The 9,873-nt window shown below is 48.0% G+C and overlaps 1 pseudogene; it reads right to left on the minus strand.

The window, feature by feature from the left end:
• Positions 1-2,185: 2,185 nt before the first annotated feature.
• On the minus strand, positions 2,186-3,255 carry LOC147718528 (U3 small nucleolar RNA-associated protein 18 homolog pseudogene; annotated as a pseudogene).
• Between the last annotated feature and the right edge of the window lie 6,618 nt (positions 3,256-9,873).

A 9,873-nucleotide genomic window follows, 5' to 3' on the forward strand; every position in this document is an offset into this window, starting at 1 on the left:
CTTCAGATTCAAAGATCCATACGATTCAAAAGTAAGTTCTTTGTCAATCTTCTTGTAATTTCATCAATTCTGTTTGATAAAAGTATTCATATAAAATCTCCCAGCACGTGATTTGCCAACACGTGTTTCGTCTTGCACTAAGACTTTTTCAAGGCTGGAAATATCAGATAGTACTGGTATAAGTAATTGACTTAATCTTGTACTATGAGTCTCTGTGGCTCATTTTGTATTGTTGCCCGTGTTATATTTTCAACTTGGTCACTGGGTGTTGGCTGATTTTATCTTTCCATATCTTGTTACTTTTCTTTCATTTAAACTTGGTTCCTATGCTAAGATCAATGTTTAGGCTAACTATGTTCTGTTCTCTTGGTAGTTTTCTATATGTATACACATTATCATCTTTGTATATACGCTTGTATTAGAAATGCTCAACATGTCAATCTTTGTAATTGTCAACATAATCCGTGCTGTTTATTGTATGTCATTTTATATGTTTTTACTCATACCAGTACTATCTGATATTTCCAGCCTTGAAAAAGTAATTCGCCAGTAAATGATAACCCTGCACAAGAGTCCATCAACAGGAAACGACAGACATGTGCAGATTGACATTAGTTTTTTGTGGCCAGGCAGATCTAGGAAGCAAATATTTTCTTCAGTAGCAGGGTTTGCATGAAAAAAAGGCTGGAAAGTACACACACACACACACACACACACACACACACACACACACACACACACACACACACACACACACACACACACACACACACACACACACACACACACACACACACACACACACACACACACACACACACACACACACACACACACACACACACACACACACACACACACACACACACACACACACACACACACACACACACACACACACACACACACACACACACACACACACACACACACACACACACACACACACACACACACACACACACACACACACACACACACACACACACACACACACACACACACACACACACACACACACACACACACACACACACACACACACACACACACACACACACACACACACACACACACACACACACACACACACACACACACACACACACACACACACACACACACACACACACACACACACACACACACACACACACACACACACACACACACACACACACACACACACACACACACACACACACACACACACACACACACACACACACACACACACACACACACACACACACACACACACACACACACACACACACACACACACACACACACACACACACACACACACACACACACACACACACACACACACACACACACACACACACACACACACACACACACACACACACACACACACACACACACACACACACACACACACACACACACACACACACACACACACACACACACACACACACACACACACACACACACACACACACACACACACACACACACACACACACACACACACACACACACACACACACTTCCCCTCCGTGTGCCCGGCCCTTATGACTCCCATGTGGAGGGAGTGGCCCTGCGCCCTAGGCCAGGCGTGGAAAGGACCCAGTCCCGAGCCACCCTAGCTGCTTGTACCTGCCCACCGTGAGTGCGTGGCGGTTCTGCGCTCGCTGCTGACATCTGCAGTCAGCTTGTCACACTTCAGGATCCATGCGGGCCAACTGCCAGCCCTCATCCTTCCGGGGTTTGTATCTTGAGTACCATCGCTCTGGGCCATAGGATGCTGTTGGTCAGGGTAGATGTGCACTGACGCAGCTGTGTGCAGTGGTGAGCACATGATGCTGGTGGTCAGGGCTGAGGTGCACTGAGAGCTGTGTGTAGTTGTGAGCATAGGACAGGGCTGAGGTGAACTGACAGAGCTGTGTACAGTGGTGAGCACATGATGCTGGTGGTCAGGGTAGATCTGCACTGACAGCTGTGTGCAGTGGTGAGAACAGGGCTGATGTGCACTGACGGAGCTGTGTGCAGTGGTGAGCACTGGTCAGGGCCGAGGTGCACTGACGGAGCTGTGTGCAGTGGTGAGCACAGGGCTGATGTGCACTGACGGAGCTCCCCTACACAGACACAGGCTGCTTCAGTACCGAGAGCAGTGAGGAGGTGGGGTAGTGGGGAGGGGTAAAGGCAGACTTACATGTTAGACGAGGCATCCTGGACGGCGGTGGCTGCTCACATCCCACACATACATGCCACCCTCGTCATCGCTGCTGTAGATCTGGGCACTGTCAGTAGTGAATACAGCGCCTGGAGCTCTGCCATTCACTTTCACGCTGCCTACGAGCTCCTTGGTGTGCATGGACAGGAGGTGCAGGTAGCCGGAGACCCCGTGCAGCAACAGCAGGGTTCTGTCCGGGGAGATCTCGAAGGCCCGCAACCAGCGCTCAGACAGGCCGCTGGGGTGGACGGAGCTCAGCCCCCCACCCATCATGTCGTACAAGTACAGGCTGTGACTGCGCTCGCCGGTGGCCAGCTCTTGCCGCCCGTCGGGGTGAACCGCGCCCGGTGCACGGGAAATCCCTCCAAGTGCAAGCTCTGGATCAGGAGGCCGGTGCCTCCATCCACCTGGAAGAGCCCAATACTGCGGTCCAGGCCGGCCGCCAGCAGCACGGCCGCCGTTGGATGGAAGTGCACACTGCTGAGCCGCGTGTCGCGCATGGTTAGCGGACGGACACCTTTTGATGTGCAGTGTGCCGGGAGGCAGGGTGTGGGAAGCCCGGAGTAGGTTTCCAGTGCCCTGTTCCAAGCTGTCCTCCTCGGCTCGCACCCATGGCTCTGCGGAAAGCGGTGCATAGGCGGCTTTGGAGCTTCCCCAGCGGCAGTGTCTGCTCCACAGAGCTCCGTGCCAGCTCCCGGCGGAAGCGGTGCCGTAAATCCACTGGAGCAGAGTCAGCCTCGTTCTCTTCCTGCCATGGAGGTTTGTTGAGTTTCCGACGCGGGGCAGCATCCTCTGCGCCAGACTCTTCGCTCCCCGAGCCCTCAACCTCGCTCCAAAGAACCAATACCTCTGCCGGCCGGTCCCCGCGAAGGGCTTCCAGTAACTTATCCGGGTCTCCAAACATAGCCTGCTCCAAGCAGCACTCGGCGGCACCGAGGCGGCTGGGATCTTGTCTGATTTTCACCTGCCGAAGTTTCTGAAGGACCATCCGCCAGTTCCTCAGACTCAGCCGGGCAACTTTTACCCTTCTTAACGCCTTCGGTGTCGCCCATTTTTCAGACTGATACACGTGCGTGAGACTTGAAGTAATGATGCGCCGTCTGATGACGTTAATTACGCGGTGACGCAAGGCTCTATCCAGCCAATAGGCTGAAAAAATAAATAAATAAGCCCTGTCCTTTTCAGGCTGGGGGGCGTTTTGAAAGTCAAAAAAGGACGGGGCTTAAATCCAAAGAAGAATGTCACTGGGACCCCTTCTCCAAAGGCTGGCCACCGTTTAGGAGGCCAGCCAATGGAGCAGAGGGGCGGAGCTTAACCTCGCTACTCAAACTCATTAATTCTCGCCAGCGAGACTGCGCCTGTGCGCAGCCTACGCTAGCCGAGACCTAAACAGGGGTACATTTGGGTAGAAATGAATTCTTAATATTCAAGAGAACCCTTAGCAATGGTGTTACATTTTAAATTCTCAATTTGTGCTTTTCCAGTCCAAGGACTCTTAAACTATACTGCCTACCAGCATAGATGAAATGTGACTTCTACTCCTTGTAGGCCTCTGTCTTATGTAACATTTCCTATACACCAATTTACACACCGATAATTTATTGTCTCAGTGGCGCTATAAAACTAAATGAATCTAAGAGACAGTGGTTATGGAGACTTGAGGGGCACTGTCAAATGGTGGTAGTGAGGGAGTCCGTGGCAGAGGTCGTCGTTGGAGGGGCGCCAACAAACATTGTCGCACCGGCCCTGTGCAGACTGCCCTAAGTTCCGGTGTTGACAATTAAATGCCGGTGCTGAGCACTGGAATACACCAGTACAAATGAAGCACTGGTTTGACCCTTACAGATCTCTTATTAACATATATATGTATTTTTGTGACGGATTTGTCCAATTGAATGTTTTGTTTTTAAATTAGCGCTAACATTCCACTTTTTAGCAGCCTCGGAGCACTCTGAGGCAATATATCATGCAGAAATTCCTTTTAAAGTCGGAGTCACAGTAAACAGAGTGAGTGCCATCCATCTAATGATATGTGGTTGAAAGTAGGCTGTCACAATGATAGTCGCAAACGGTCTCCTGATGGCCCTGCAGCACCCATGAATGCCCATGTGCTATAGATACTTTAGGTGACCAGGACTAGTGACTCCTTCAGCTCAGGGGTTGTGTGTGGCTTTTTAGGTCAAGCCTGGGCAGCGCATGCGCTGCTCTGCGAGGCATGTTGTACTCAGTCTATGGGTTTCTCAACACGCCCAGGGCTCCTGGGTGGGTGGTTGGCCTGCCTTTTGAAATTCCTTTACTGTGGTTGGTCAATAGTGTCCCTCTGGCCTGCCTTTGGGTGCTTGGCTTCTGCCCAAGAGACATCATGAATTGATCCTTTTGGTTGGCCATCTGTTGCCTCTTTGCCTCCACCCCCTCCCTCCCATCATTGCTGCATCCTTCAATAAATAAGGTGTTTTGTCTCACACCTGAATACCTTAGAACAACATCTTGTTGTTTAAATGTTGCACACACGCCTTGTTTTTATTATGTACAACGTGTCTCATCTTCTGTTCCATCTGCATTCATAGAAGCCTTTATGGTGGCTGCAGTGCTAAATGTTTGCAGGTGGACGCTGATGGCTGGCACCAGCATTTGATTTTGGTGACCATGACTTACCGTTCATTATCAGACTTTGACCCAGAACAAGGGAGAGAAAAGGAGAAATGGGAGAAGTAAGAAGAAAGGAGGAAGAGAAAAATAGGAAAACACTGTGAAAGGGATAACCCAGAGATGAAAAAGAACCCACAAGCATGTATTAACGAGACAGGAAGTGGAAGGTGGTGGAAGGAAGAGCCTCTGCAATATTTCTTTAATAAATTAATGTACAAAGATTGTTTCGCTAGACTGCAATGCATTGAAATGCTTAAAGGGCTCCTTAAGTGCATCCTCCTCAGTTGTCCAACGTCATAGATCTGTACAAGTCTGCTTCTCTTTTGTTGATACGCATCATCCTGTAGTTTGGGAAGGGCTTTGAGATGGAACCTATGGGAATAAACTTACAAACGCTGAGACGTAGCTATGCCTCACAAACCAGAACTATACAAACCAATAAACATGCATACTCTCAGGTGAAGTCTTCAGCCTGTGGCCCTCTTAGTGCAGAGGCTGTAAGAAAGATCGTCACTGGGTGGATTCCCAGAAGGGGCAGACCTTACTCAGTAACATTGGGGGGAGTGAGTTTTAGATTACCCATCAATGAGGCTGGCATATAATGTTAAAATAAATATAAAACAAGGAGGACACACAAGAGGGGCTTATGGGGCAGTGAAAAGGGAGATGAATGTGGATTGGTAGGAGAAGTAAGTGAGAGAAAGCACAATATTTTGTAAAATAGCCAACATTTTTGAGGACTTCCAAAATCGGGAGAGATTATGTGTGTGCTTTTATGTGTGTGTGTGTGTGTGTGTGTGTGAGTGTGTGTGTGTGTGTATGTAAAACTTCCTGGTGAAATCCGACAGACACATCACCATACCCAACCAAAAGCACATGTACCCAACTATGTATCAGAAAATACATTTACTGGGGGGAAGGGGTGTAACACCCCAAATACCCCCCTGAAGCTACGCCCTTGCTTCCCAGCATGCTTTGCAACTCAGATGAGATCCTCCTAGAACCCATCACACCATATATGATAGCAGTAATTGCAACAATGTAACTTGGGATCATGCACCAATACAGAGAGGCATGTGGTGCAAAAGCAGATCACTTATTAGAGCCTTCAGGCTGAGGAGGCAGGCTATCACTATATATTCCCCAGGGTGATGCCATTCATTAAAGAAAACAGTAAAAACAGTGTAAATACTTAACAATCATAAACAAACGTGCAAAAACAATCCGGGAATCCGGGGACCTAGCGGATGCAGCTACAATGGAATAGTATAATCAGTCTGTAAACAAACGTGATGCACATATGGAGGAGGTACCAGGGGTATCTATGTGTAATCATGGCTGAGCACCAGGGATGCCCATGAAATAGCGCTCCAGCAGCCATGCCAGGGCGCGAGCGACCTGTGGCAATCCGACACTTATACCTTTATACTGCATCCAGGAGGTCATCCACAGTCTCCAGGTCGGTATCCGCGCCCTGTCCTCCCTGAAGCAAAAGGTCACCTTAAGGGGCTGTGGTCCGATATTGTCTGGCCTAAATAATCAGAGTTCGATACATGAGGCCAGAACTCTGTGTTGCAGAAAATGTAGCTGAATCTAGTGTGGATGTGGTGTACCAGAGCGTAGCGGGAGTATACTGCGTCCCCTGGGTGGCCCGACCACCAGATATCATGGAGCGGTGTAGTCAATGTCCATGCCTGAATTGTTTGGTCACCTGTAAGCCCTGTGTCCTTCAGAGAAGGGCACTGATCGATCCCCATCAGTACAATGTATACAGTTAAAGTCCCATCCCTAAATATCAGGGGCCTGAGGGTGTCGAAGTGTAAAGCTGGTGATAATGTGCTCAAGAATTTGCCCTGAAGTGTGTTGGGTGCGTAACGTGGAATGATCTATGGCGGGCGGCCATCGGGCACCCATCTAGTGCTCCCTCTAACAGTATGTAATGACCATTGGGGTTCACCACCATCCTGCTCTGCACAAATACGACCCCTGGAGCAATCCAAATCATAGTCCCTCCGACAAATGCGGAATACCTAGTACCAAATACCTGCCCACTCCAGCGCTGGGACACTTTATCTAACTTTGCAGTGTGTGCATCTCCTGAAGGTAGGCTAAGTGTATGTGTTGGCTCCCAAGGTACGCCTAGATTCTATGCTGGTGTGTGGTAGTCACCATACCCCTAATATTCGATGTCACTACATTGTTGCATCGAATACAGTACTAATGATATAACGTTTTCCTTCACAGAATTCACAGTAACCATTGTGAATCGGAGGGTTAATGTCCATGGTTGTTACAGGTTGTACCGTTTCTAACCAGTTTACTACAATTTGTTCTGGTGATGGTGGTGAATTCTATATTTCACTATTAGGAGTGCAACTATTATACGAGCAGAGGCCCTGATGAATGCCAAGGGATTAAATACCTGTTAGGCAGAAACATGTTGGCCCTTATGTAGACAGATAATTGTCACTGTCTTCTTTTGCACTGTTCTATTTTTTAATTAGGAGGTGTGTCCAGTCCGCAGAATAAAGTATTTAGAAGGAGGACATTCCATCCTATTTTAAATCACTTTCTTGTTCGTTGCACTATTTCTTCTTACTTTACCATCAAAAGATCAGTCATCATGGACGGTTTGTGTATTTGGTGGACCAAATCCTGATACAACAATAAGGTGCGGAGCTGAGTGTCCCACTGATCAGGGGACCAGCCTCATTTTCACATGGGTTTGGCCAAATGATAGGACTGATCATTGAGTCTAATTTGATGGAAACCCTTTACAATCTGTTGTGGATTAATCAGCCATTTTGCGAATAATCGATGATGTACCGGTCTCCTCTATGCATGTAGTGTTAGCGTTTTTTCCTTCTCTATCCTTATTAATACGCTATGTGTGTGCGATAAAGATATTTTGAGATCTTGTTGACTCAGTATCGACAGTGTAGCCTCTCAATTTGGCTGTTAGACCCCCTGTGTTTCGTGTGTTATACATTCATTTGGTGCTGGGGATACAATCAGGTGTGGGTCTTTAAAATATATATCCCTTGGACCCTATTTTAAATGGTTTTGTTTAATCAGTACATTGTATGTGGCAGCCATTGGGTAAGGAACGTGTCCCACACCCTAATGTGTCCATGTAACTTGTAAATCCTACTACCCCTATCTCCCCCCGCCCTGTGGATCCAAACTCATAAAACCAAGGATAACGTAACAACAATAACACCCACACTCTTGGTTTGGACGCAAACAGGCATCATGCCACAATGTCCCCAGCTAAGGATTGAATAACTAGAACATGACCACAATGCTGAAAATTCCTTGCTGAAGTCTTGAGGGTTGGGCTGAAGGAATGCGGTATATTGTTGCCTCAGAAACACCCACAGCCTAATATCGCTACTAAGAGTCCGCTGAGGGATCATTACCTCACCTGCCCTGACACAACACAGACACCGTTTGCTTCAGTCACTGGCATGGAAAAAGTCACTGCTTTGGTATCTCTCTCCCAGCTGACCTTACCAAAGCAATTGTGGAGTCTCCTGTGAGAAGTTAGCCTGGCATATGATGTCCACTAGTTCTAGTGGGCACCTTGCACCAGTCTAATCGACCCTTATTGATGGTGGTGGTAAAGTCAATCTTATAGAAAGCTATCCTAGTGGTAGCATGGACCAGCTGTCATCAGGCTAAGACTTCAGAGAGCGTATTAAGCAAGTTGTTTTACCAATTATAATCCCCTGAGTACCAAATGAAAGGACACCACACAAGGTATATATCAAATATATATGTATTTATTCTAAACACAACCCCTCTGCACTCTTTATGAGGTCAGAGGTAAAAGTACAATACAAGTTACTCAATTACTATATGATAAATTGCACAGTATACGTTATGCTCTAGGGGCCTCACAAACCATATACTAAAATAGTGGTATGAGAACCATGAGAGAATTAGAAAGCAGGCCTGGGGCCTGTGAAATCGCTGGGGCTACTCTAAACAACCAAAGGTTAGGAAGTAGGAGGCCCACGGGAGACGCGTGCAGTGTCTAAACACAGCCATGAGTTACCATTGACTTTCTACGGGAAACGTAGAAGTTACAAATATACAATTTAAGGACACTTCCGGATGGATTACGATGGAACCCTTTTAAACTAGGACACTTCGAGAGTCAAGACCCACGGGAGCATAGGTGTCTTTTCGTGTCAGGTTTCGTTGTCGTTCTCAATGGAGAGCTGCAAAGAAGTGCTGCAGGCGACCAGAGGAAAAGTGTCTAGGTGGATCCAAGGGTGTATCGAAAAACTGTAGAACCTGAAAGCAGAAGGGACAGAGTTTGGGTCACTTGCCAGTGACCAGGGCGGCGATAGGAAGATGCCACCAGATGTTCAGTGATTTCAGGTGAAGATTGTCTCTTCAGCCACGAGGACCAGGAGGCGTCACCGACAACCAGGAGCTGGATTCGAGATGCGCCTTGAAGGATCTAGTTGACTGCAGTGTCAGTATCCGGACTGGACCCAACTAGCCTTGGCAAACGCAACCCACGCAGGATGACGAGATTCGCTTCGGAGCAGACCAGCAAGGTCTGAGGAACTTCTCCTTTGTATGGAAGTTGGAGCAAGCCTGGAGCAACCAGGAAAGCAAGTTAGATGTAAAGGAAAGTCTTCGGGGGGCTCACTAGCCAATAGACTAGGAACCACAAAGACGCATTGAGCTGAAATGCAAAAGTGGGGCTCACGGGTCACTCGTGGAGTGGGGGCCTCTGAGCTTCAGTGCAAATGGTGCTCGGGTCGGGGGCTTCAAGCACCCCAATGCTCAACTTCAAGTTACCTTGTGAAGTGAGTGCAGCTTGCAAAATGCAGGATGTCCAGGAGTTCCGGTCCCATGTCTCTCCTGTCCGCCATGGATCTCAGCTTTGCTGTGAGCGAAGGTCGGGGTCAAAGAGGTCTGGAAGTTCATGTCTTGTGTCGCAGATTCTTCAGGATCTGGTGGGAGCCTCAAAAATGCAGACCGGCAAAGTTGCTGTTGGTGCCTGT

Source organism: Lissotriton vulgaris, chromosome 4_1, assembly GCF_964263255.1.
Source record: "Lissotriton vulgaris chromosome 4_1, aLisVul1.2, whole genome shotgun sequence".
Lineage (NCBI taxonomy): Eukaryota > Metazoa > Chordata > Amphibia > Caudata > Salamandridae > Lissotriton > Lissotriton vulgaris.